This window comes from Silene latifolia, chromosome 8, assembly GCF_048544455.1.
Source record: "Silene latifolia isolate original U9 population chromosome 8, ASM4854445v1, whole genome shotgun sequence".
NCBI classification, from domain to species: domain Eukaryota; kingdom Viridiplantae; phylum Streptophyta; class Magnoliopsida; order Caryophyllales; family Caryophyllaceae; genus Silene; species Silene latifolia.
The window spans coordinates 20781180-20806187 of NC_133533.1; the positions used below are offsets into that span (position 1 = coordinate 20781180).

A 25008-nucleotide genomic window follows, 5' to 3' on the forward strand; every position below is an offset into this window, starting at 1 on the left:
AAGAAGGAGCACAAATTAAACGAGGCAATATACTTTTAAAACAAACAATAATGAAATTATCGCTTACTACCTCGGGTTGGTCGCTCTCAACGACGGAGTCACTGACAAAGGAATGGATTACCTCATCCGTGCTAGGAGCAATTACCGTCTCAACCGCTTCTTCATCAACCTCCTCGGTGGAATCCATCCCGTAAATCGCAGCTTCAAGTGTATCCTCCCGCGTGAATAAGGGAGGTTCACCGTAACCTTCATCATCGTCAAACTCGTCATCCAATATGAACCCAAGTGACGAATTAAAGCTCCCAATGGCCAATTCAGTCGATCGAGCAGAATAATCACTCGATCGACCACTTTCCTCCCGTATCTCACTCGATCGAGTAACAAAATCACTCGATCGAGAACTATCCTTCTGCACTTCACTCGATCGAGAAGAGATATTACTCGATCGAGGATCGGTCTTTCGGAAATTCACTCGATCGACCATTATAAGTCACTCGATCGAGTGATTCTTCCCTGTCTGATCTTGACATCCCCGCATACACTCTGGAAATACGATAGAAAGTCCTCATCCAAAATATAGAAATCATTTTCAGCATTGGGCAACGCGGGTTCTTCATGGGAAAAACCGCTCTTGATCAAGTACACCTCTTCTGGTTGCCGATCATTCAACCTAGTCGTTAACCGAGCAATTTGCATGCGGCTCGGTGACTTGAGCATCCATATGTCTATCATATTCTAGAATTAAGGATTTGACTCCGCGATTTCTTTTTTCGTATATCACGAGGATCTTGTTGCGGTGGCCATTGATGGGGTGGATGTGGCGGCACAACTACAGCTGCATTGTGCTCAAGAACACCACATCCCCAAGATTTCTTCCTTTCCCAATCGCGGGTTTCTCGGCTGGGCTTCAAACCGAGCAATTAGTTGGGAGACAGATGTCATCTTGGTAAGAGGGATCGAAGGTACTCAAGCCTTCCCTTCGATAATCTCCCTCGCAGCTTTGTTTAACAAACCTGTAGGCCTATCAAAACAACACTAAAAGAGAAAGATGAGAATTGACCTCAAGGTACTTAGTCTTCCCTTGAGGTGAAAGGACAAACAAAATAATACAGATAAAAAGCGTCGCCTCCCCAGCAACGGCGCCAAAATTTGATGCGGTCGTTTCTACACCAAAAATAAAATACCTAGATTATCTGCAATGTGAAGTCGGCGGCAAGTAGGGTCGATCTCCACGGGGAGGCCAAGTTGCTATCTATCCGTTTAACTCGGTCTGTCGGGGTGTCACGAAATGGGGTTTGAATTGATTGTGAACTAACTAAAGACTAAAGCGGGGGAAATGAAAAGAGAAATTAACAGCAAGAGGAAAGGGAGTATGCTAGGAGTCGGTCTACCGTGGCAGCTATCAAATCTTATACTATTGGGAATACTGAGGCGATTAAACTATTGATAAGAAGAGCTATGGTCGTCACCTTTCGGTCCTTAAACCGCCCTAGAGCGTAAACAGCTTAACTTTCGCCCTCACTGCAATACCCTATTGTAATTAAGCAAGCCTTCCCTTCCAATCTTTCGATCTAGGTCGGGGTTAACTAGATTTATGGTCTCCTGCATGCATTCATTCGACCGGATAACAGTTAAATTGCCTAATACAATTCCTATTGCAAGTCTAACCTATTCAAGTCAGTTAAAACATCGCTACCACGGCTTCCCTAATCCTAACATACTATGGGGAATTAGCTAGACATGGAAATAAGGGGAATAAGCATAAAGGAAATAAGAATAATAAATATTAAATTAAAAGGAGAGAAGGAAGAAAGAATTACTGAATTTAAAAGATCCGGAAATAAGGAAGTGACAAGTAACAGTAAACGTGATAGAAGAGAAGTAGCGTGATCACTCGGTGATTACAAATGACAACCTTTACTCCTATTTATAAGAAATTAGGAGTAAAGTTAAACCTAATGACGGAATATAACTAAAAAGCCCAGCCCGTCAACAATATCCACTCGATCGAGTAACTAAATCACTCGATCGAGCAAAAGCATAAAAGGAACTGGTCGATCGAATACTTATTCATCCTAAAACCACTCGATCGAGAAGAAGTGTCTCTCGATCGAGCAAATGGGCTCTCGATCGAATAGAAATAGTTCTCGATCGAACACTTCTCAGCGCGTAATTCCTGCTTCGCGCACTGAACTTCATACGGCTGCCATTTCTTCGTTACTTGGGCAAATAGGGCGTGGTTGGTGGCGTTGGAAAGCTAAGAGGATAATCTTTCACCTCCAACTAGAATCATCTTAATAACTGTTGTAGAACTCGAGATATGGCTCTTACAAGCAGGAACTAGCAAATTGAAGCGCTCTCTTGGCTCGCCTAACTTCCTTACTCCAATGCGCATCTCAAAATAGTACTTTCCAAGCTCCGACTCAACCCATCTCCTAAATGCATGCGTAGGGACATGTTTTAGGCTTGTTTTCACTACTTTTGGGTTCATTCCTGCAAATAAGACAAAGTAACCCAAAGTAGCATATTCGGGGCATTTCGTAGCATAAAACCACGATAAAAGCATAGAAATACGTGCATAAAATAGGCTAAAAAGACTATATAAAATGCACGTATCAGTAGTTACATTCAAATCCTCAAAATAACTAATACTATTTGTTTTAGAATGTAGAGCAAATACATAATTACATAGACCACAACTTATAAGTTTTAGTCACGCTCCGTAATTGTTTGTGAAACTATTCTTGTGAACGTTCCTCGCAAAATGTAAATGATACGAGTACGTTAACAAATTAGAGATATTGGATATTCATCTTCTATTCCTCATTCTCGTTCTCGTTCTCATTATCTTTCTATTTCTCTTCTTCATGTCCTTGTGCTATTCCCATTGTTCTTTATCTGGCGGAGTGTCAACAAATAACAATAATCATTAACTGAACTAACAAAGATCAGCAATCGCATATTTCAGCACAATGGTCACAGAAAGAGTCAATACTATTTAATAACTCGAAGATTACCATCTTGGCATTGATTAAAAAGTCAAAACATAATGTTCAGAATGACAAGCAAGTAGGCCAGGAGTTAAGCCTAATGTTGTCTGCCTTCCCCCACCCTTTGACCCATCTCCCTCTCACATCCTCCCTCTCAATCTCGACAAAAGCAAGCAGAGACTACACCTCCCCCCCCCTCTCTCGATTTAAACAATTGAATCTCTCTCTTAATAGTTATTAAAAGCCCGTATTGACACATAAAACTCAATTACCTAAGAGTAACAAGAAAAATAACTCAACGTACACAATACCTACCAGAAGTAGGTGCAATGAACACTCAACCCGGATTTTATTTTCACCTCCAAAAGAAGGCATTTTCTTATATGTTCCATTATGTGAGGAAGGATTTGGAAATTGGGAAGATAGAAGAAAAGCGGAAAGAGTACTGGAGTAGTTGTTTACCTAACACGCTCCCAAAGTTATTTGTGTAATATTATACCACCAACCAATACACTTCTGGAGTTCTTCTCTTTTATGTTAAACGACACCTGAACAATGAACAATATATAATAAGTAGACTCAAAGTTAATATGCCTGAAATCATGTAACAATGTGTAGATACCCGTATCCGTTGATATTGAAATTTATAGAAAATCCGACAAACACCTGACGATGATATGACGACATGTATTCACTAGCTGGCATTGTCATTATTTGGAGCTCGTTTTACGAGTGGAATGAGCGTTGTCGACGAAGTATTTTTATTAATTTAAATGATATTTAAATTAATGTTTTATTAAAGTGAATTCATTTTATTTTAATTTGAATTCATTTTCTCAAGTTTTTTTATTGAAAATAAAATAAATATTTGATTTGAAAAGTCATTTTATGAGTGTATTTGATTTAAAAAAATCATTTATTTTAATGTGTTATTTAATTTTAAAGATCGATTTTGAAAGTTGAAAACTCGTTTTGATCACACGTATTGGAGCTCGATTATAGCTCGATTTTTAAGCTCGTTTTCTTTACAAATTGGCACTAATCTCGAGTTCACTAACCGACCTAGGCTTCCCATCCAACCCCAGTTCAAAACCCCATACCCACGTCCCAAATAGCCCCCCTACACAGCCCAACTCCATCCCTTGCCCGTGTTTGCATAGCCCATCGAAAGCCCTTCTAAGCCGACTCAAACTTGGTCCAAACCCGCAACCCATCACCACCAACCCATGCTCCAAATTACCCACAACAACCAAACACGACACAAACAGCCCACTTCCCCCTGTTTTCGTTCAACTCAAATCCGAGTCCAAAACCCGCTTCAAACACCTGCTAAACTCGTGCCCCTTAACCCTAACCCATACCCTAGTATCTTACCCATATTATCCTAGCTTAACCACCAATAAAAATCCCTCATAAACCCTACACAAGCTCACGAAAGTTGCTGGACAACAGCAGCGAAATAGAGGAGCCCGACTGATTGTTTCTCTTCTAAACCCTACTTTCCTCTCTATATATATCTCATATATTCCACACTTCGACTCCTCTAAGCTCTCCCCACATCCTAGTACCATTAAAACACAACACTCAAGCAAAACAAAACCCTAGGAAGCCCTCGAATCAACACGAAAAACAGAGTGTGCAAACACTCTATTTTCGCGTTAATTCTTGTGCAGACCAGTCCCTTTCTCCTTCATTTTTTGTGCCCAATTACTTAAAGCGAGTCTTGATCACTTATAAAATTTTAATCTACGATCTTTATAGTGTCCAAAACATCTTTTGGATTGAAAAATCGTTGAGAAACGAAGTCGTGGTGAGCATTGAAAATCGCTGCTCAAATCTGCGCTTTGAACTTGTTATTTCGTGATTTCAAAATTAAATTTCAATTGTCTTCGTTGACGACGGCCCTTCGAGATAAAGGCATGCGCAGGTGTTGCCTGTTATTAACAATATCTTTCAACAATTTATCAGTGCGTTGTGTAAGTCATTTAGTAACGCTTAGTTAGCGTCGATAAAGTAAATTAGAACTCCTAGTTTTGATAAAATAATGCATGTTTCAAGTACTTTCCTGTTTACACGAAACTCAAATATAATTTGAAATAAGTACCTAATCAATTTAACTTTTAGAAAATAATTTAATTTTATACTCGTAACTAGTTTTGAACCGCGCAATGAATGTGTGGTATTTATAGAATTTTTATTTTTATATTACTTAATCATGCTAAATTAACCCCTCGTTAATTTTTCATATTTCACGTCATTATATTTTGATATGAGATAAAAAAATTGAATTGTAAAATTATTCAAGAATACTGAGTAAAAGTGAACTGTAAAATAATAGTTATTTATCTCATTAATTGTTCATTTTTATCGTTATTGTATTTTCTTTCGAGGAAAAAAATTTAAAACTGAAAATTAATCCAAGAGAATTGAGTAAATGTGCTAAAATGTATTTTTTTTTTAAAGTAGTTATTATACCACAAATCTAATGATTCAAATTTATAAATTTTCTCAATTTTCTGTGTTATCCAATTTATAAATTGGATTTATAAATTTTCTCAATTTCCAAATTCTAAATTTTCTCAATTTTTTGTGTTTTTTTTTTTACAAAGGTCAATTTTTTGTGTTATTATACCACAGTTCTAAATACTTTAATTAAAATATTATAATTTAGGCTTTAGGAACAATTTTATAAGTTGATAAAAAGATTAATTTTAATAAAAAGAAATATAATAAAATATACTCCCTCTCATCCACTCTTTTGTTCCTCTTTGAAGTGGGCACGGAGATTAAGGGTGGAGAGTATAATATTGATAAAAATATGAGTGGGGTTTGGTAATTGGAGAGAGGTATGAATAATTAGAATTAAATATTAATAAAGGAGATGAGTGGGGTTTTGTTATTGGAGAGAGGTATGAATAATTAGAATTAAATATTAATAAAGGATATGGTGGGGTTTGATGAGTAGAGAGAGGTAGAAGTATAATATTAATAAAAACTTTCTCAAAAAGGAAAGGGGAAGAAAACCTGAATAATCCATTTTAGAAAATAGGGAACAAAAGAGTGGATAGGAGGGAGTATTATAATTAATAATCTCCTTGTTTAATAAATTTAATTAAATTATCTATAACTTCTTTATTTACAAAGATGTTTTTTAGAGGGAAAAAAGATTCCATAAATATTCTTTATCATTTTTATGAAGAGATAATTATAGCTAATACTTGTGTATCATTAGCATTTTTGTGTATAATGTTTACATTGATCAAGTGTACAACTTAGCGCCTTAGCGGATAAGGACAGCAAGGCGTAACGAATATAGTTATAGAGGGAAATGTGTGCGCTTGTTTCGATGAAAAGTACAGTTTCAGCATACCACGTTAACAAGGCCCATTAACAACGTTAAATGATTACCAACTTAACAAGGTTCAATGACGTCAGAAATTAGGCCCCTCATACTAACTGGCAATGATATCAAATTATCACATAATAACTCTCCAATTTTTTCTTGGCTATATAAACATGAAGACACACATAAAAACCCCATTAATATAATCCAAGGGTAAAGGCCATAACTGACTTCCAAGTGTTAATACATAAAAAAGATGAAACACACCTTTAATACAATCCAAGGGTTAACAAACAACTGAGTGAGTCACATAACTAATAATTTAACTTTTCAACCAATTAAAAGCTGCCTTCTCCTTTTTTTGAGTTTGATTTGGGAGCCAGCTTACAAGGGGGAAGGTCACGGACAGACATAACGTACGCGCTGCAAAATTCAAAATACTATCACTCAGTACTAAAGATAAAAAGAATCAAGGAGTACTATCACAAGTCTAAAGACGATGGATAATAGACAAAAAGTGATACTCACTTAATCTTGAGCCCAACAAACGCTATCAATGCACAAACAACGACTCGGTCGGCGTACGTCATGTTGAGCTGAATGCATCCAAACCAAACGAATTATTGAGAGAGAAACAATCAACAAAAACAGGCTCTCCTAAAAGAAAAATAATCATGCGATACAAGTAGGGGAATAAACTTGGCTCAAAATAATTCAAGACAAGTTTAGACGGATAAGTTAAAGAATTCAAAACTATGTTCAACCACTATAATACTCCACTTTAACAGACTATTTATCTCAAAATTATGATCAACCCCTATTTCGGAAAACGTATGACATTTAGATTTGTGAACCATCCTACACCCTTGTATAATAAGTCATGGGAATTTAAACCTTGATATCACATGAGGAATCAAAATTAAACAAAACGACGGAAGGGGTAATCGTTTTGAGTCAAATCAAAAGATCATGACACTAAACAACAAAACAAAACAATTTAAACCTTGATATCACATGAGGAATCAGACTGGATTAGAATACCTCTAAAAAACAACACCACTAAGGAAATCAAAATTAAACGAAACGGAGGGAGTAATCGCTTTGATTCAAATCAAAAGATCATGACAGTAAACAACAAAACAAAACTAGAATTTAAACCTTGATATCACATGAGGAATCAGACTTGATTAGAATATCTTTAAAAAAGAATAACAATAAGGAACTCAAAATTAAACGAAATGGAGGGATTAATCGCTTTGATTCAAATCAAAAGATCATGACATTAAACAACAAAACAAAACAAGAATTTAAACCTTGATATCACATGAGGAATCAGACTTGATTTAAATCCCTCTAAAAAACAGCAACAACAAGGAAATCAAAATTAAACAAAACGGAAGGAGTAATCGCTTTGATTCAAATCAAACGATCATGACAGTAAACAACAAAACAAAACCTTGATATCACATGAGGAATCAGGTTTGATTAAAATACCACTAAAAAACAGCAACAATAAAAGGAAGGAAATCAAAGATCATGACAGTAAACAACAAAACAAAACAAGAATTTAAACCCTTGATATCACACGAGGAATCAGACTTGATTAGAATACCTCTAAAAAACAATAACAATAAGGAAATCAAAATTAAACGAACTGGAGGGAGTAATAGCTTTGATTCAAATCAAAAGATCATGACAGTAAACAACAAAACAAAACAAGAATTTAAAGCTTATATCACATGATGAATCAGACTTGATTTAAATACCTCTAAAAAACAGCAACAATAAGGAAATCAAAATTAAACAAAACGGAAGGAGTAATCGCTTTGATTCAAATCAAAAGATCATGACAGTAAACAACAAAACAAAACCTTGATATCACATGAGGAATCAGGTTTGATTAAAATACCACTAAAAAACAGCAACAATAAAAGGAAGGAAATCAAAGATCATGACAGTAAACAACAAAACAAAACAAGAATTTAAACCCTTGATATCACACGAGGAATCAGACTTGATTAGAATACCTCTAAAAAACAATAACAATAAGGAAATCAAAATTAAACGAACTGGAGGGAGTAATAGCTTTGATTCAAATCAAAAGATCATGACAGTAAACAACAAAACAAAACAAGAATTTAAAGCTTATATCACATGATGAATCAGACTTGATTTAAATACCTCTAAAAAACAGCAACAATAAGGAAATCAAAATTAAACAAAACGGAAGGAGTAATCGCTTTGATTCAAATCAAAAGATCATGACAGTAAACAACAAAACAAAACCTTGATATCACATGAGGAATCAGGTTTGATTAAAATACCTCAAAAAAACAGCAACAATAAGGAAATCAAAATTAAACAAAACGGAGGGAGTAACCGCTTTGATTAAAATCAAAAGATCATGACAGTAAACACCAAAAGAAAACAAAACACGAACGAAACGATAATAAAGCACCAAACTTGAGTAAATAAACATAACAAGCAGAAATAATCAACCAAATCAAAAGCAATAATTGGTTAAACGGGGTAGTGGGTGTTGATTGGGGTGTAATTGTGTAAATTAATCAGATTGAGTTCTTAAAAAATTTACTGAATCGATCAATAAATAACGAAACATGAACGAAAACACACCACCGAATTGTTATCTAAAGGTGATGATTGAAAGATTAAAGGGTAAATAAATAAATAGATACAAGATCAACAACAAAACTAAATATTGAACTTCAAATCTCAAATCTTATAATATAATTAATTAACAACAGCTTTGCAAATTCGAAATTTACCAGATGATTCAAGTATTCTTCTAGAATGTTGTAGAGAGATTCCGCAGGAAGAAAAGAAAGAGGTGAGACACGTTTTCGGTTAAATTGTGCACAATCTCAGTATTTATATGCATATGTGTGTCGGTGGTCTTTTTCGGAATTGGTGGATTTTTTTTTTTATTTTATTTTTTTTTATAAGAAAATGAAATTAGGTTAATATCGGATCAACTTATATAACATCTTTGCGGATAAAAAGTGGAAAAAGAAAATTGGAGAGATTTTCAAAATATCCACAACAAGAAAGAGGGTACAAAGAAAAGACTCATAAAAAGAGTCAGACACTTTGAAAACCCAAGAAGAGGAAAACTAATACCACAAACTCAACCCAACGCACAAATTCATAACGAGTCGTAACACAGCCATATCATTTCCAAAATTTGAGTAAAGATGCTGAAAATTCAGATGTTAGCCAGAGATTAGAGAAGCACTCACGTAATCAAATACTCCCAAAACATTTATCATAGGTTTACCATCTCCGAAAACAACAAAGTGTTATTATCAAACTGCGATGGTTAAAATACTAAAAAATATTGTTAGTTAAATCCATGATTTCAACCTTCTCAGATCTAGACATTTGACTAAAATAAGCTCTCCTAGGCTTAAAATGAAGAGCAAATTAATGTCATGTCTTAGAGAAGGTGAAAGATAGGGAATTAAACTGAGCTTTTTACCATTAAAATGCTACAAAGGAAAGCCAAAAAGGATCTATAAAATAGATAGAAGAAGATAAAGAAGTTGATAGAAAAAGAGACGGGCTTATGAGTTTTCAGCCAAATCACTTTCCTATTTTTCTAATTTTCATTCTTTTGAGAGGATTTTGTCTCTAATCTTTCTCTCTCTTAACGTGGATAGGGCCTTAATGCCTTACCCTCATTTTTTCGGGTATATATTACTCCTTCTATCCCGGTCATTTGTTGTCCTTTTCTATTTTGGGGTATCTCAGTCATTTGATATTCTTACTATTTTAGGATTGCATTTGATGGACAATTTGGCCATTCACACTCAATTTGGTCCATATGTCATTTACTAATTGACCCTCTCCTCTTTCCTTGGTCTTTGTGCCAAAACCAAAGGACAAAAAATGACCGGGACGGAGGGAGTAGCTGATTGATATGATATGGATCACTTTTAGGGTTGGTATGACTCCCCCATATACCAATGAGCTTTAACAAGACCTTCCCTAACATATAAGGGCCTCACCATCTCGGTTGCCCGAGGGAAGTAATCACCAAAGGTCGATAAAAGAACATTCATAAATATTTTACAAGTGTATAACTAAACTACGAATACAAAAGGTACATCTCGTCAAAACTATATAAACTACTTCTGACATTACTCGTGAAGACTCATCCCGCCAAGACTCCAGCTACCATCCAAGACATCACCTACTAAACCGACTGCTCACCATAATGGATCACGGCAGACACAACAAAACAAACAAAAGACAAACCACACAAGGTCAGTAACTGAAAAAGTATAACAACCACTGATAAAACAATGCAGAAACAACAACATATGTACAAACCACAACCCCTACAACCAATCACCATCACCGACTGTCCACTGGACCAGCCCTTCCAGTGGGGGACCGCAGCCGTTCCCACCTAAGCCCCGCTCATCATACTGAGCGATAACCCTATCCCATTAATGTGCACATCCCCTCCCGTGGCGGGTTCCACGGAGGGCGAAACTAGGGCGTGAAGCCACTCCCACAAGTGACTTCACTCAGCCGAGGACGCACCTCGAGAACCATAGACAATCAATCACAAACAGCTGCACCACAACAACAACCAATAAAACCGCGCACACCAACCAATTACCACACACAATCAGCCATACGGACACAACAATACAACAACCGTCACACTAGACAACCAACAGAAACTGAGTAGGCGAACCTACCTTTAGCCAACTGCAGCAATTCCTTGATCAGTCACATGACATCAACCAAGCAAGCAACCCCTATACAAACCTCATAACAGCCTATTACTACCACCATAATCCCACAAGGAACAACAATGACAAAGATGATGATGATGATGACATACCTACGCATAGAATATCGGCGTTAAGACAGCTACCCGACTCAATCAACTCATCCTCAAGGCACTAGCATCCTCAAAGGCTCCCATGGAAGGAATGATGGTGAAGGGAAAGGAGGGAGGCGACATCTAGGTCTGAAGGAAAGAGGCGTAAATGATTTGCGATTCTAACAAAACACGATTATAAACCCTCGCTGTAAAGACGCTACTCGATCGAGTAACTAACTTACTCGATCGAGTGGCCCCTACTCGATCGAGTACCAAAGCTACTCGATCGAGTAGCCTTAAATCTATCAAGTACCACTCATCCCCAAAGCCAAACATGACACAAGGCAACTCGTGCACGCATTCCTAAAGGCTATCACATGCCCCCAAGGTCGGTCAACGTTGGTCAACGGGTCCCTAAAAGGGACGGGTATTACAGTCTTCCCCCCCTTAAAAAGAACTTCGTCCTCGAAGTTCAACTCACCCTCCCCCAAAACCACACGACAAGACACCAAGGTCGACATCACCGTTTACCCGTCACAGGTCCACAACTCTCTAAAAGCATTATCCCACTAAGTCATCATCATCAACCGTCCAAACACACCACATATTCAAACATCTGAAAATCACTACTTGAGCTACCGAACACACCACATGCAACAAACGATCCTATCACAGATTCAACCATGTGTGATTCATAGTCACATAACGCAAAACTAGCAAGGATAACCTTGCTACTATTCATGGCATTGTCTTCTCATCATGACCACCTTCTCATTATAACATGTAAATTACTCATCTTTTACTTAAATATACAATTTCCTCAACAAAATTATTAAAACATTTATAAACTCGCACTTGAAATATAACAGAGACAATATAAAACGTTACAAACATACGGCAAAATTGTTATGACTTCGGCGTTTTTCTTTTGCGACATTACTCTTCCCCTCTAAAAAGGAACTTCGTCCCCGAAGTTCACCATCAAACAACTTACTCACTTAACCTGACACATATTGCACCTTATCGACATTACTCACTAATCACGACTAACCTTAACTTATATACACCTGCTACTTTTATGAGAACGATTATCAACAGCCATGAAGGACATGCAAAGCTTACTATGGGAAGTCCATGAAGTAAGTAACAAATCTTTTCGGTAATAAACAAGTGAGGCTTGTTAGTAGACGTTGAGGAACTAAAATGAATGCATTAAGAACTAATTAATATTTTTCACAAAACATCATTTATAGCTCGAGCACGAACCCAACCATAACTTAGAAGCCGACCCAAACATGTTACTAATCTTCAATAGCCATGATAAATATCGAATTATACAAAAATAAAAGCATTCAAACAAATTAATTTTCGAAAAGTGCCTGTAACAGAGCTACTCGATCGAGCTGGCCCTAATCGATCGAGTATCTTAGCTACTCGATCGAGTAGCCCGAGATCATAATGCTCCCAAATTGTCACATCTGCAGCTACTCGACCGAGTGAGGAGTACTCGATCGAGTGGCTTCAGGTCAAAAGCTACTCAAAACTTCCCTAACACAATATATATGATCACATAATCACTAGGCGGGATGTTAACCCAACCACGAATCCTGCAAAACAAGTCTAGAAAAAGCAAGTACGGCCTTATGGCCACCAATACAAATCCAATATGACAAGTACGGAACGAAATAAACGAATATCCAACACAACCCACAATCATACAAAAGGAAAAAGGAGTATCACTCCTGCTGCTGCTGCTCATCCATGACGTCATCCTCATCTCCTCCACCACCTGATGTGCCTGCTCCTGACGTACCCACACCCCCATCACCACCGGCTCCAACATCTGGCCTCACGTACCAAGGGGTCAAGCCGCCGTAAGGGTAGGACTGAGGTGCTCCCCATGTGGACACATCCACCTCGTAGCAGTGGAAAACCCCGCTGTAATCCTCGACTCCCCTCCACCAAACTGGATGCGGTCCCGCGGTCCCAATGCCCTGAGTATATGCCATCTCATGCATGTTCCGAAGCGTCAAGGTAGAGGACACTCTTGAAAGAAATGTAGATCTATATACATACTAACATACTCATATATGTTAAAATTAATTTATCATAAAATTAAATATGGATTTTATGCATGCAAACAAATGATAAAATAAAGAAGAAATCATCCTTACATTGTGATTTCGGTTCTAATGGGCACAAAAGAAATCTCCTTTTCTTTTGTTCTTGAGCTTTCCTCTAATGGAAGAAACAAGATCCAAGTGTGGGATCTCTCCTTAGGAATAATACCCAAAGCTTACTCTTAATCAAATTAATATTATATGAGCTAGTAGAATATTAATCTTGTGAAAAATGACCCAAAAATAATTTGGTATTTTGCTCTCTAAAACCGGTTAGAGGAGAGGAATTTTTTTGAGGATTTTTATCTTTCTAAAACTTAATCCTTTTTAGAAGTTGGAATGAATGAATGTCTTACCCACTATTGCATGTAGTGTATAGCAGAAATAAAAGACAAAACCCTTTGCCTTTTCTTTTTGTCCAACCGTGTAAGAGGGAAGAAGGGGGGAAGAAAAAGACCCAATGCATGCCCTTGTTTGCTTTCACAATGCAAACTAGGGTTGCATGGCTACTAAAGCATGTAATTATTGTGTTTTCCACTTATAATATAAACACAATATTTAGCTCAATTCTCCTCCAATTTTCGGCACATTGGATAATATGGTATCCATTTTATTTTTGTCAATTTTGTCTTATGTCACATGTCATGTGTCACACAAATTTGTTATGTATTTTTAACGTATTAAAAATCAACGTATTAATAAAAATACGCCATATACAAAATCGACTTAGTAATTCATAATTACTTGTGCCAAAATATTTTACCAATTTATAAATCATATTTATAATAATTCATTCAAATTTAATTGTTTCCTTAAACAATAATTTCATCCGAGTAATGATACAATTCAATTACTTAGACCGTATCTCATTTAATCACATTTCAATTTGATACGTAAATTTTACTTCCAAAATCGTCCGTCAATTTTTCAAGTAATTTAATTAACTCGTAAAATTATACGATTAATTAAATGATCAATTAAGAGTGTTGCCCTATAGGTATGACCTAGGGGTCAATCGATCACCACCGTCGCACGACAAGTAATGTCAAACTCTAGTCGACCCAATCATTACCGATATATGTTGACAGTTGAGTATAAATACTTCCCAATTGTATTCTTTAAAATGAGATTTAATAATGATATTTAAATCATGTAATCGCACTATTGTTGAGGACACATTTCCCAACAATCTCCCACTTGTCCTCGACAAGTGTGCGTCACCAATTCTCTTGTCCTATTACTATCTCCCACTCAATGCAAGGTGTCTTTCAGGTCGTACTTGCAAGTGATCATATCGAGAGTGGTTTCCTCGATCTGGAGAATAACTGATTGACCGGATTTATCCACTCTGGATACCTTCCGAGCGTGGCCACGCATTTCCAGTTCATTACTCCTCGAGTGGCCCTGAGATATTGTTATAACCCTGACTAGGGGTGGACAATTCCTATCGCACTCATTCCCTTCGACTAGCCACAGCCATCATAACCCAAAATATGCCCATTTGACCCCATTTACGAAGGTCGTAGTAACACAAATCAAAGTTAATCTGAAATTGTGCCATCTTAGGTGAATAGTCTTTAGTCAAAAGAATCGACTCAATTGAATACTATAGTAGCTCTCGCCACGACCAGGCTATATAAATTTGCCAGAACTCTATAAGCGGTCATTAGGCCCGACAAAATGTTCTTAACAGTCTGCCTATGTGATCGACTAGTCATCTCACATGACTCTATGGCATTTGAACTTGCCATCAATCGCCTCACACTCTAGTCACTTCGAGACATCACCTCATACAAGTGACTATGGGCAAATACTATGTTAATCCGAGTTCACTTTAACGGGGTTCAATTGTCACTACAACCCGTTTGGATATAACAATGTATAAATTAAAGATAAAGGCAAATGTGATTATGAACATGAACAAAAACAACACTTTTATTTCATTTCAAAATCTAACAAAAACTTGGTACACGTTTAAGTCCCATGGACGTGACATGTCCATCATGCTTAGCTTGCGATAAAGGCTTGGTGAGCGGATCGGCTATGTTGTCATCCGTCCCAACCTTACAAATCGCAATTTCCTTCCTTTCAATAAAATCTCTTATTACATGATATTTTCTAAGTACATGTCTAGATCTATTACTAGACTTTGGCTCTTTAGCTTGGAAGATCGTCCCACTATTATCACAATAGAGAGTGATGGGAGCATTGGCGGTAGGTACTACTTTTAGACCTTCCGTGAATTGCCTGATCCACACAGCTTCCTTGGCAGCAATGTTGTTAGGATCGGGATTCTACTTTGTATCGATGGGGATGGTAGGATCGAATCGGTAGAATCGGATCGTAGAATCGTAAGATTCTACGAACTCACTAAATATAATTTTTTATTTGATAAAAACATATAATTGAAGATCAAAACACTTATTTAGTAATATTTATTCATAAAATATTGGTAATTAATGATTTTGGTATCATTGTAAAAACATATTTCTACAACTTATACGAAATTTAGGTTTTATGATGTCATTATAAAAATATATTTTAATATTTTTGTTATGGAATCGGATCGTAAAATCGTAAAATCATAGGATCGTGTTATGATCCCATCTCTAGAAATTTTCAAATTAATAGGATCGTAAGATTTTACAACCATGATAAAATCGTAGGATCCAGGTTCGGTCAAGTATTTTTGGATCGTAAAGTCGTAGAATCGTTGGATCGAATCGCGATTCTGACAACAATGCTTGGCGACCGATCTTTGCTATGTACTCACCTCCGTTGTAGAATCATGATTCTGACTTCCTTGAAGCTTCTCGATAACGGCACCACCATTGAGCATGAAAACAAAACCAGCTTGTGATTTCATGTCATCTCTATCTGTTTGAAAACTTGAGTCCGTGTATCCATTAACACGCAACTCAGTATCGCCTCCAAACACTAGGATAGAGTCCTTAGTTCTTCTTAAGTATTTAAGGATGTTCTTGACAGCAATCCAGTGACTCTTACCTGGATTTCCTTGATATCTACTCGTCATGCTCAAGGCATACGAGACATCAGGGCGTGTGCATATCATGGCATACATGATTGATCCAACAGCGGAAGCGTAAGGGATCTCCTTCATGCGTTCAACATCATGGGGTTTGGAGGGAGATTGAGTCTTGCTCAATATCGTCCCGATTACAGTAGGTACCAAACCCCTTTTGGATTTGTCCATCTTTGAACCGTCAAAGAATCTTATCAACATAAGACTCTTGACTTAGTACCAATATCCTCTTGGATCTATCTCTATAGATCCGGATACCTAATATGCGTTGTGCCTCTCCTAAATCCTTCATTTGGAAGTGGTTACCTAACCACTTCTTAACAGAAGACAACATTGGAATATCATTTCCAATGAGTAGTATGTCATCGACATACAAGATTAGGAACACAACATTGCTCCCACTGAATTTCATGTATAAACATGGTTCCTCAACACTTCGAGTGAAACCATTTTCCTTTATAACATGATTGAATCGATGATTCCAACTTCTAGATGCTTGCTTAAGACCATAAATGGATCTCTTAAGTTTGCACACTTTGTTAGGATTTTCAGAATTAACAAAACCTTCGGGTTGTATCATGTACACCTCCTCTTCTAAATGCCCATTTAGAAAAGCGGTTTTGACATCCATTTGCCATATTTCATAGTCATGAAATGCGGCAATCGCTAACAAAATCCGTATGGATATTAGCATGGCTACGGGGGCGAAGGTCTCATCATAATGGAGACCTTGGACTTGGGTAAATCCTTTTGCCACTAGCCTAGCTTTGTAGACATCATCATGTCCTTCTATGCCATTCTTGATTTTGAATATCCATTTGCATTGAAGGGGTCTTGCCCCTTTAGGCAAATCTACCAAGTCCCAAACTTGGTTTTCATGCATAGAATCCATTTTGGACTTCATGGCTTCAAGCCATAAGGAGGAATTTGGACTAGAGATTGCGGTCTTGTAGGTGGCGGGCTCGTCACTTTCTATAAGCAACACATCGAGTGTTCCATCTTCCTCGATAAGTCCCACATATCGATCGGGATGGCGAATTACTCGGCCCGTCCTTCTTAGTGGAGGAGATACAACCGCGTTAGACGACGAAGGAACATCTTCTTGCGTCTCTTCCTCGGTTTGTGGCTCTTGAACTTTGTCAAGTTCAAAATTTCTCCCACTCTGTCTATTAGAAATGAATTGACTTTCTAAGAAGACAGCCTCACTAGACACAAACACTTTGTTTTCTTGAGGTTTGTAGAAGTAGTATCCTCGACAATGCGAGGGGTAACCCACAAAGGTGCATTTTTCGGATCTTGGGGCAAGCTTGTTGTCATTCTTAGTTTTGACGTAAGCATCACATCCCCAAATCCTCATATAGGATATATTGGGAACCTTTCCCGTCCACATCTCATATGGAGTCTTTTCGGTGGATTTAGTGGGACTATTGTTCAAAGATCTAATTGCGGTTTGAAGCGCAAATCCCCAAAACGAGTTCGGTAACTTGGTTTGGCTCATCATGGATCGAACCATATCAAGTAGGGTTCGATTCCTCCTTTCGGCAACACCATTGAGATGTGGTGTTCCGGGTGGAGAAAGTTGTGATATAATACCACAACCTTTCAAGTGTGAATCAAATTCAAGGCTAAGGTATTCACCACCACGATCGGAACGTAGTGCTTTTACCTTTTTGTTCAATTGGTTCTCTACTTTGTTTCGAAATTCCTTGAATTTCTCAAACGCTTCACTCTTATGTTTCATTAAATAGACATGCCCATGTCTACTTAAGTCATCGGTGAAGGTTATAAAGTAGTCATAATTACCACGAGCGGTGATACTCATTGGTCCACACACATCGGTGTGTATGAGTCCCAATAGCTCACTAGCTCGTGTCCCTTTACCACTAAAAGGATTACGAGTCATTTTGCCAAGTAGGCAATATTCGCATGTACCAAATGATTGATAATCAAATGGTGTAATCACATTAGTTGAAATTAATCTTTTGATGCGATTCTCGTTTATGTGACTTAATCGACAGTGCCAAATGAACGCTTCACTTGGGTCACTTGTTTTGAGTTTCTTTGATTGAATGTTATAAATATCATTTGTTGGATTTGAGGTCTCTAAAATGTATATGCCATTGATGGAGGAAGCTTGGCCTATAATCAAGTCGTTCCTAGAAATAGAGCAACGATTGTTCTTAATGACAAAACAAAAACCGTCCATGTCTAGCATGGCGATTGAAATAATGTTTTTAGAGAGCGTAGGCACATAAAAACAATTATGTAAATACAACTCAAATCCGTTTGGCAAAGCTAGAACATAAGTTCCTTTGGATTCGGCCGCTACCCGAGCTCCATTTCCAAGGCGTAGATCCACATCTCCCTTGCTAAGCTTCTCCACATCTCTTAAACCCTGTAAATGATTACAGAGGTGAGAACCACAACCGGTATCTAGTACCCATGTCGTAGTGGAAGTATAATTTATATCAATAACATAAATTTCTTTAGGAATTGTACCTTTTGGAGTAATGAGTCCCTCCCTTATATTTCGCAAAAAATACGGGACAATTCCTAAGCCAATGTCCCATGCCATAGCAATAATGGCACTCATAATTAACTTGCTTGAAGTTCTTGATTATCTTTCCCTTCTTCTTGAACCTCTTGCCCTTTGAAGCAAGAACTTGATTGCTAGAGCTCCCACTAGCTTTGGCATCTTTATCTTCCAGAGACAAAGACCCTATAGATTGTATGAGGTAGTCTTCCTGAGACGGACTCACACGAGGTCTAGTAGTAGTGGGTGGTTTAGAAGAGGTGATGAAGTTAAGGTTTCCATCCGAACCTATCCCGAAATGAAGTTCTCTAGTTGTGTCGAAATCATTGTTGGAGCAAATGTCATCAAGAACATTGTGGTAAGAATCAATAGTTATTGGTGCGGTAGCATTTGATGGATTCATTGTAAAGAACTACAAATATGGAGGAAAAGGAAATATTAACATTTTGTCTTTTAAACTCATACTTGTAAAATATTAACAAGATATGAACATTTATATAGTGACCTCTACCTAACTATAATAAATGATTCCAAGATCCAAATTCATATTAACTTGGGCACGGTATGGCCGATGAAACCCTTATCAATATAACTCGGTGGATTAACGTTTTAATCGATTCTACTTTTAGAACTCTTGGTCGATAAAATTACTCTAATATTTATCTATAGCCCGGAACACATGCAACTACGGTCGCGAATACTTCCGTTGAGCTCAATCCAAATTTCGAATAAATGTGTCCATGATCCAAATCCACATCAACTTGGGCACGGTATGGCCGATGAAACCCTCATTAACATGAACTCGGTGGATTAACACTCATCACCCACTTCCCCTACGTAACAAGGTTTGTACCCGGTGCAGGGCCGAGTGCACTCCCCTCGCGAAATAGGTTTTCATGGTTTCTACTATTTGGTAAGGCTATGTCTCAATTAATTGTTTTAGCGAGAGGTCATGTCAATTTATTATCTATCACGTTTTAAGTGAACTAAAGCGGTGAACTACGATAATTCTAATTGACACGGTCGATAAACTCGATAAAATAACAATGCATGTTTAGTTATGGCGATTTAGCGATGCATGTGACATATAAATAAAATGCAAGCATAAAAATAAATAAATCCTAGTATGGCCTTTCCTAAAATAGAAAAACTCTTTAACTATTACATATTCGGAAACCAACTCCATTGGTCCCTTGAACTTCGGTTGTGGCACGCATCTCGAGGTAACACCGTCTTTATGTATCGCCATTCTTGAAGAAATCCGTCTTTGGGAACTCCGGAATGAATAAAATTACATAAAAATTTACATAATTTCCTATTATTCATTTGTAACTAAAATAAAATAAATCTATTAAATTACAAAACGGTGATACGAGATCACAATAAAATTACAACCGAATCGATATTCCCATACATTTCGGGAAATACCAATTAAAATCTAAGGCCATACTAAGTAAAATTACATAATTCAAAATTACATAAATTAAAATTATGACAATCATAAAGAAAAATGCAGCAGTATAATATGTATGAACATGCTTCATTTTATGCTAAATCGCCTTTAATTAGCCAATATCGTATATTACTCGGTTTTTACGGATTTGCGTGATTTCAACATTTTATAATCACAAAAATTACATAAATTCATATTTATGCACTAGTTAATTACCCTAACCACTTAGGACTCAAAATTTAGTCTTCACTAATAAATTGACCATAATTAACTCAAAATTCTAAAATTGTTCATTAATAGTCCAAAATTACCAAAAATAAGCTATTAAACTTCAAATAAATCACTAAACTTCAAATAAATTCAAAATTTGAAATTTAAACTCATGAACATTATGGAAAAATACCATGACACTCATAATGTTCAAAATCTTAGGTTAAAAAATTTCGAAATTTTCCGGAAAAACAATGTTGCGGTTTATCGATTTTTTCTAAAATAATCATAAAACATGAGAAAAATTATATCCATTAACTTTTCAATTTTAGATCTGAAAAAAGATAATAAAAAGCAACATTTGATGTTTTTCCTAAGTCATAGATTATGTTTTATTAATTTTTCACTAATAATGTCACTATTTATGCTATTTTTCTTCAAAAATCCATAAATCATGCAAAAAGACTTCTTTATAGCCAATTATTTTACACACATCTTGTAAAATTGCATGTGACAACATATTAAATTTCTATGACCAGATTCGAAATTTAACTCATATTAACCTATTTTTCACCTAAATCCGAATTTAATAATGAAAAATCCATTTTTCGAGCATAACAAGTCCAAAAATTATGAAAATTTACAGGTTATCTCAAAATAATATATGTGACAACATATCCAAAATTCACTGGAAAATTCGAAGTATAGCAAATTTTAGACCGAAAATGACATTTTTACTCATAAAATCATATTTAAATGTCATTATTGTATAATATGAACAATAAAAATCCGTAAAATTAACCAAAATATCCTAAAACATTTTAGGATTAGAAATATTAACATGCATGGATGAATTTCGTGATATATCATAATAACACAAAATATACAAGTTTTATATGTTATTCTTTATAACTCGGAAAAACTTTTAACCGATTTGCATGCAAAAACCGTGGCTCTTGATACCTATTGAAAGAAATGTAGATCTATATACATACTAACATACTCATATATGTTAAAATTAATTTGTCATAAAATTAAATATGGATTTTATGCATGCAAACAAATGATAAAATAAAGAAGAAATCATCCTTACATTGTGATTTCGGTTCTAATGGGCACAAAAGAAATCTCCTTTTCTTTTGTTCTTGAGCTTTCCTCTAATGGAAGAAACAAGATCCAAGTGTAGGATCTCTCCTTAGGAATAATACCCAAAGCTTACTCTTAATCAAATTAATATTATATGAGCTAGTAATGCAAACTAGGGTTGCATGGCTACTAAAGCATGTAATTATTGTGTTTTCCACTTATAATATAAACACAATATTTAGCTCAATTCTCCTCCAATTTTCGGCACATTGGATAATATGGTATCCATTTTATTTTTGTCAATTTTGTCTTATGTCACATGTCATGTGTCACACAAATTTGTTATGTATTTTTAACGTATTAAAAATCAACGTATTAATAAAAATACGTCATATACAAAATCGACTTAGTAATTCATAATTACTTGTGCCAAAATATTTTACCAATTTATAAATCATATTTATAATAATTCATTCAAATTTAATTGTTTCCTTAAACAATAATTTCATCCGAGTAATGATACAATTCAATTACTTAGACCGTATCTCATTTAATCACATTTCAATTTGATACGTAAATTTTACTTCCAAAATCGTCCGTCAATTTTTCAAGTAATTTAATTAACTCGTAACATTATACGATTTATTAAATGATCAATTAAGAGTGTTGCCCTATAGGTATGACCTAGGGGGTCAACTGATCACCACCGTCACACGACAGTAATGTCAAACTCTAGTCAGCCAATCATTACCGATATATGTTGACCGATTGTGGTATAAATACTTCCCAATTGTATTCTTTAAAATTAGATTTAATAATGATATTTAAATCATGTAATCGCACTATTGTTGAGGACACATTTCCCAACAACTCTCTCCGCCAGGTAGCTCTCACGTGTCTCCGGGGTATCAAGGTAAGGGTAACAAGGAAACGGGTGCTGTGGTGGTGCTGCCGGTTGTGGCTGTGTCTCATCCATCCTCTCCCGTAATCGGCGAGGCCCTCTCCCTAGTCTAGGTCGATCCTCCTCAGCCCTCACGTTGTCCCCCTTCCTCGGCTCAGGCATGACTGGAAGGACATTCGGGTCAATGAAATACGTCTGCCTCGGCGGACGTGCATCCTCATCCTCCTCCTCATCAGAATCGGCAGCTACCACTGTCGCGGATAAAGGTTCAGTCTGTAGGAGGTGCTCAGGAGCTGGTATCTTCATCCAACTCACGCCCCACACCCTCTACGCCAAACTACCGTCCTCCAAAGTTCTCAACCATTTCAGGTCGAGGAAGTAAGCTATGTCCATGGTAGGTGCCGGGGTGGCTAGAGGGGTGTAATCCGTGGAAGCCTCAAAGGAAGTTAGCTTCTCAGCTAAACGAGTGGCAATAGCACCACAACTCAGGATCCTAGTGCTAGACGAGGCCATCAAAGCGAGACTGGCACACACTATCGCGGGAGCACTAAAGGTCACTCTCTCAGTCCTCTCAGGGGTGAGGTACGCCATCAAGAGCATCAACTCATGCGAGTTGAACTTACTCATATCCGCTCTCTCGTAAAGGAGACACGACACAACATGAAGGAAGATCTTTAAGGTGACATGTTGCACATCATTGATCAACATGTTTCTAGCAGTGGGAACCAATTTCCCGGTGATACAAGGTATAAGACTGCAAACCCCACTCTCAGACGGTACGTCTCGAAGGGCTCCCTTGGGAGGCTTAGTCAAGCCAAGTTGGGAGGCAACCATATCCATAGTCAAGACAAAACTGGTGTTCATGAGGCAGAACTGCACCGTTTGTTCCACCGTCTCGTATTTAAACGAGCTCATGAACTCGACGGTCAGAAAGGCATACGAATGCTTCTGTAAACCGTATAGCCCGGTGAACCCCAAAGTCTCAAAGATGTGACGGACATCCGTCTCAATACCCAGATCCTCTAAGAGGGTCGTGTCAACACAGCGGGTCGGTCTCATTTTATGGGACTGTAAGGCCACAAAGTTCTTCCTTTGGTTGAAATCCACGAACACCACAGACGGGTATTCAGGTACAGTAGGTACTACTGGTCCACTACCCTCCCCAACTTCGGGCTCGGAAGCCCTACCCCTCTTACTCTGTCTGGTTCCTAGGTTTAGTCTCGGCATCTGTTTCTGTTAGACATCTATATCTCATTACTCAACATATTCATATATGTTCTAATTAATTTATTCATAAAATTAATTTACAAATCTTATGCATGCAAACAATAAAATAATTAAAGAAGAAATCATCATCTCACATTGATATTTCGGTTTATGGGCACAAGTGAGTTCTCCTACTCACTTGTTCTTGAGCTCTCCAAATGGAAGAACAAGGATTCAAGTATAGAATCCCTCCCAAAAGCATATACCCAAAGAAAACTCATAATAACTAATATTATTTAGATCTTCAAAATTGACACAAAATAAATTGTATTGGCTCTTCAAAATTTTCGGCCAAAGGAAAGATTTGTGTGTATTTATCTCTCTAAGTTTTTACAAATTATGGAGAGATTTATTTTTCTTACACTAGAAAAATATTAGGTGAAAAAGAATGAATGAAAATTAGAAACCCATATGGTTCACATAGGAAAACCGGTTGGGAGGGGGCTATATTGGGGAGCCAATGCATGGTCTTGTTTTTCTCAAGGCAAGACTAGGGATGCATGGTTAGATGGTAGTTTTTTATCATTATGTTTTCCACTAATATGAAAACACAATATTAATTCAATACTCCCTCCATTTTCGGCACTTTCATTATAAAATGGATGGTCCATTTTATTTTGTCATTTGTCAATTTTGTCACATGTAACATGTTACATGACATGTCACAATGTAATGTATTTTTAACATATTAAAAATAAACATACTCATAAAATATGTCATTTACAAAATCGACTAGTAATTCGTAATTACTTGTGCCAAAAGTGTTTTCGAATTATAAACTACAACATTCTGTATTTATAATAATTTATTCATTCTGTTTCAATTGTTTCTGTAAACAATAATTTCATCTAAGTAATAAAATAATTCGATTACTTAGACCGTCTCTCATTTAATCATATTACAATAAGATACGTTAATTATACTCACAAAATCATCCGTCAATTTTAAGCAATTTAATTAACTCGTATCGGTATACAATTAATTAAATAATCAATTAAGAGTATTTCCCTATAGGTACGACCGAGGGGATCAACTGATCACCACCGTCGCACGACAGTAATGTCAAACTCTAGTCAGCCAATCATTACCGATATGTGTGGACCAGTTGACTGTAAAATATTACATCCCACATGTATTCTTAAAATGAGATTTAAACATGTGATCATCATGATCAATAGTTGTGATCGCATTATTGTCGGAGGACACAT

The 25008-nt window shown here is 36.7% G+C and overlaps 1 long non-coding RNA gene across 1 annotated transcript; it reads right to left on the reverse strand.

The window, feature by feature from the left end:
• Nucleotides 1-6513: 6513 nt before the first annotated feature.
• Nucleotides 6514-9228, reverse strand: LOC141596564 (uncharacterized). The gene is made up of 3 exons (XR_012522508.1): nt 9120-9228; nt 6862-6929; nt 6514-6756 (listed from the first exon to the last, which is right to left on the reverse strand). It is a non-coding gene; the product is annotated as an uncharacterized LOC141596564 (long non-coding RNA).
• Between the last annotated feature and the right edge of the window lie 15780 nt (nt 9229-25008).